This window comes from Oncorhynchus kisutch, linkage group LG2 (assembly GCF_002021735.2).
Source record: "Oncorhynchus kisutch isolate 150728-3 linkage group LG2, Okis_V2, whole genome shotgun sequence".
NCBI classification, from domain to species: Eukaryota; Metazoa; Chordata; class Actinopteri; order Salmoniformes; family Salmonidae; genus Oncorhynchus; species Oncorhynchus kisutch.
Genome location: NC_034175.2, coordinates 51,426,015 through 51,431,759, shown reverse-complemented (window position 1 = coordinate 51,431,759; position 5,745 = coordinate 51,426,015).

The window sequence follows — 5,745 nt, the reverse complement described above, 5'->3', positions numbered from 1 at the left end:
TTTTGTGATGTATTGGTGTACTTTTCACAGAGATTCCTTTTGAGGACATTCTCTAGTATTACAATGATTGATAAGACAGCTTGGACTTTGCCGGATGAAAGCTGGCTTATGTCCCAAATGGCACCCTATCCCCTAGTGCACTGATATTGACCGGGGCCCATAGTGGATAGGGTGCCATTTGGGACGCAACCCTTTGGCCTCAACACTACTAGAGATGCTACTGTGGAATAACAGCTTGTACTGCTGGGAATCTTTAATTCCACAATTCCACAGTTCCACTATTTGTTTTACTACTTTACTCACATCTGTAACAGTATGACAGTACACTGTTGTTACACTGGCTTAAAGCTACTGTAATATAACGTGCCACAGAACGTGCTAGAGAAGAGTACAGCCATGACCAGAAGTGACTTTTCATAGCAGGTTAGGAGAGCATTTTAGCTAACCCTAACCCTTTTCCTAACCTTCACCTAAGTATCCTAACCTGCTACAAAAAAGTAACTTCCAGTCGTAGCTGTACTCCCTTTAGTCAGAACCACAGAAAAAGTGAGATTTTCTCCACCAAGCATGGTGACTTCAAGCCGTGGATAGTAAGACTAGATAAGTCTTATGCATACTGAACAGTCTTTTATCACAAAATATATTCAGTATAAGTCCTGTCATTCATGTTTCCCTAATATTCAATTCAAAAAACCTCCTGAGAGGGAACTTCATGAGCGGAGACAGGGTGATACATACAAGACACTTAACAACATAGCAAAATAGAACACAGAAAATTAACAGTATAACAGATTAGATTACAAGCAATCTATGCAATCACAGGCTATATATACACATATAAAAAAATATATATTAAAACGAGAAGCTGCTCTCTTAGAATTGTATGACAGATCTACAGTATATCTGTGTCCGGAGGGTAGGGGACTGTACTGGTAATGGAGTATGTGCATAATGTTCAAAGCTATTTGTTCCCAATTGTTCCTTGTTTTTTTTAATAGATGTCACTAAGGGGTTTCTGGCTTTCTCCAATGACCTTCCCACTGTTTTTTATTATAGTGGGCTCTGTGACGACCCTCCCACTCTGTCTGCCGAATTCTTTCTCTTTGGATGTCGGTGGGCGGAGCCAGGAGGGTCGTCAGTGAAATGGGACACACCTGGGCTCAGGTGTGTCCAAGGATAAATGCACCTCTTCCCCATTCATTGAGGAGGCTCTCTGCATGCAGACACAGATTTTGGTTATGGCATTTTTGTGGCTGTTTTTGGTTGTTTGCGGTTGTTTGCGTTGGCACCTTTCAACATCCCTCATTTTCACATTTATGCACGCAACCACTCACTTACACTACTGATTACACACACCATTGTTAATTATATTTAGTTAACTTTAGTTAAATAAATATATTTTGTTATTCCCTATCTCCATGTTGTCTCGTTTGTTACGTGCTTTGAGCCGGTTTGTGAGAGCTTTAACTAGTGTTCCATAGAGCACCAAACCACCACACAATATTAAAATCTAGGATGGATTCTATAAAGCATTTATGAAATGCTTGGAGGATGGCTGGGTGTTCATTAAACTGCCTACATTTCTGTAAAAAGAACAGCCATGGTTGACATTTAGAGTGAATCTGTTCAGTGTTCCTTTTGAAGGAGAGCTTGTTGTGAATGTTGGTTCCTAGGTATTTATAGTCCTCCACTCACTCAATGATCTGGCTGTTAATCTCCCCTTCAAACAGCATAGCTTCAAGTGCATCCTCATCCCTAGATAACCAAGCCAAATGGTGCAGTTTCTGTCCTCATTCGAATATCATAAAGGAATAAAAGAAAGGTGTTGGCATGAAATTGCAATATAAAACAGTGGACCTTTACACTTTATGGCATTATTTGAAGTTAATTGTGACTTAAAATGCACTTGACAAATCAGTGTTGTGGATTTAGAGGTCATTTGAAGTCACTGGATGATAAGGGTAATATCACTATCAGATCTATTTGCTTATTTTAGTTACCATAGATGCAGCGATTCAGTTGACACAACATGTTTAGGAAATAACCAATGTTTGAAACTGTTAACCCTTTTGGAAGTGGTTCCATATTGAACTTACAGGCTCGATTTTCTTTTCACATCAGAGTTTTTTCTTTTTTTTCCTCCTCTCTCTCTCTCTCTAAATTCAGCGTGCAGTTGGCATGCTGATTACAGGAATGTCCACCAGAGCTGCCAGAGAATTTAATGTTCATTACTCTACCATAAGCCCCCTCCGACGTAATTTTAAAAAATGTGGCAGTACGTCCAACCAGCCTTATACAACTTCAGACCATGTTTATGACATCATGTGAGAAAGCGGTGTGCTGATGTCAACGTTGTGAACAGAGTGCCCCCAGTTGTGGCGGTGGGGTTATCGTGTGGGCAGGCATAAGCTACAGACAACGAACACAATTGTGTTTTATCGATGGAAATTTTAATGCACAGAGATACCGTGACAAGATCCTGAGGCCCATTGTTGTGCCATTCATATGCCGCTATCACCTCATGTTTCAGCATGATAATGCATGGGCCCATGTCACAAGTATCTGTACTCAATTCCTGGAAGCTGAAAATGTTCTTCCATGCCCTGCATACTCACCAGACATGTCAACCATTGAGCATGTTTGGGATGCTCTGGATTGACGTGTACGACAGCGTGTTCCAGTTCCCGCCAATATCCAGAAACTTCGCACAGCCATTGAAGATGAGTGGGTCAACATTCCACAGGCCACAATCAACAGCCTGATCAACTCAATGTGAAGGATGTGTCGTGCTGCATGAGGCAAATGGTGGTCACACCAGATACAGACTGGTTTTCTGATCCACGCCCCTCATTTTTTAAAAGTATCTTTGACCAACAGATGCATATCTGTATTGCCAGTCATGTGAAATCAATAGATTAGGGCCTAATGAATTCATTTAAATTGACGGATTTCCCTATATTAACTGTAACTCGGTGAAATCGTAGAAATTGTTGCATGTTGCGTTTATATTTTTCTTCAGTATATATTGCCTAAATAACACCAAAAACCAATAAAGCAAATTAAACAAAGACAAAAACAATCAGACATAACAGCAAACAATACACACACAAAACGTTTCAAGAGAATAATAATGTTTAAAATATTATATTGTTAGCGATTAAAATCTTTATTTAACCAGGTAGGCCAGTTGAGAACAAGTTCTCATTTACAACTGTGACCTGGCCAAGATTTAGCAAAGCAGTATGACACACACAACAACACAGAGTTACACATGGAATAAACAAACGTACAGTCAATAACACAATAGAAAAAAATCTATATACAGATGAGGTAAGATTAGGGAAGTATGGCAATAAATAGGCTGTAGCGGCTATTAGTAAGCTATTGCGACAATGTGCAACTAGTAGAATGAATGATTGATTGAAGGGAACTAAATAGGCAGATAAATGTTGGTTATATATATTTACATTGGTGCTTTTGACTCACTGGCTGACATTTTCTTGTGGTAGCAAGTCACGAATCTTGCTTCTGGGATTGCACACAGAGATATTTCCCCTAACAGATATGGGGTTTTGAATTTGTGTTCAAATTCTTTGTGGATTTGTGTAATTTCAGGGAAATATATGTCTCTTATATGGTCCTACATTTGGCAGGAAGTTAGAAAGTGCAGCTTGGTTTCCACCTCATTTTGTGGACAGTGGGTACATATCCTGTCTTCATGCTCCTGAGTGGGGCAGCGGTCTAAGGCACTGCATCTCAGTGCTAGAGGCGTCACTACAGACACCCTGGTTCGAATCCGGTCTGTATCACAACCGGCCGTGATCCTAATTGTCCCTAGAATTTCTAAGCAAACAGCTGGAGGCAGGGCTTTCTCCTATAGAGCTCCATTTTTATGGAATGGTCTGCCTACCCATGTGAGAGACGCAAACTCGGTCTCAACCTTTAAGTCTTTACTGAAGACTCATCTCTTCAGTGGGTCATATGATTAAGTGTAGTCTGGCCCAGGAGTGTGAGGGTGAACGGAAAGGCTCTGGAGCAACGAACCGCCCTTGCTGTCTCTGCCTTGCCGGCTCCCCTCTTTCCACTGGGATTCTCTGCCTCTAACCTTATTACAGGGGCTGAGTCACTGGCATACTGGTGCTCTTTCATGCCGTCCCTAGGAGGGGTGCGTCACTTGAGTGGGTTGAGTCACTGATGTGATCTTCCTGTCTGGGTTGGCGCCCCCCTTGGGTTGTGCTGTGGCGGAGATCTTTGTGGGCTATACTCGGCCTTGTCTCAGGATGGTAAGTTGGTGGTTGAAGATATCCCTCTAGTGGTGTGGGGGCTGTGCTTTGGCAAAGTGAGTGGGGTTATATCCTTCCTGTTTGGCCCTGTCTGGGGGAATCATTGGATGGGGCCACAGTGTCTCCTGACCCCTCCTGTCTCAGCCTCCAGTATTTATGCTGCAGTAGTTTATGTGTCTGGGGCTAGGGTCAGTTTGTTATATCTGGAGTACTTCTCCTGTCTTATTCGGTGTCCTGTGTGAATTTAAGTATGCTCTCTCTAATAATTGGGAGTCCCATAAGGCAGCACAAATGGTCCTGCGTTGTCTGGGTTTGGCCGGTGTCGGCCATCATTGTAAATAAGAATTTGTTCTTAACTGACTTGCCTAATTAAATAATGGTTCAATATATATATTTTTTAAGTACTCTTTCTCTCAGCACACACATTCAACAACCAATTAAAAAGTCACGCTGTTATGTGGTCAGTGTCTCTACTCCCGCCTATGGTGCTCATGCATAGGGGATGGTCACTGGCACCAGGGTGGAACATCATAGCACATCAAAGGAGAATGTAAATGTGACATGCTGACCATTCATTTATTTACAATTGCAGACTATTGACATGGCAAATACAAACAAACAGCATGGTAGGGGTTTCATGGGGGAAATAGTTATATGCTAATAGTACTGTATATACTATTGAGTTATACAATCCACTATTTTGTTGCTGAGAATTGTCCTGCATCTATGAGCTTTGCGATTTACATACATTCACTGAAAACCCACAGTAACATTAACGGTATTGCACTGATGAGCTTTGCGATTTACATACATTCACTGAAAACCCACAGTAACATTAACGGTATTGCACGTTTCATGTAGCCTACTTTTGGCCAGATAATAGCATAACCCCTGAACAAGCAACATTACATTGAAATCTTGTTTCTGCATTATTTTGCTGTAACAATACAGGTCAAATTGAGATCCTACAACTGTGTGTGTGGAAATCAGGAAATACTAGAGATGAACTACATAAACATTTTTTGGTGTGAACAATTTGTTTTATTCCTTCACTTCAACAATAGCACTCTCCATGAGAAAAAATATGCATTATAACAAAACCCTATAAATGCATGAATGTCTCAGTTAAAAGTGTATGGAAGTTATCCAATTCAGAAGGTATTCAAAAAACGAGGAGGACCAGAGGCACTCTTCATATAATGAAAATGCCTTAATTTTTACAGTATGTTTAATGGAACAAATATGTAAAAACTCGGACGCGTTTCAGCAGCATGGACTTCGTCAGAGAGTAGACGAACGAAGTTACAAGTTACGAATTATGCATTTACATCAAGCCAACTACTACCACAGTTTAATCAGTTAAATAGGCAGACAAATGATTTGATAAGAAAACGATGAGGGATAAATGTTCTCTAAACTTTGTGTCAATCATTTTCTTATCAAAAGGTAGGCTTAGCCTACC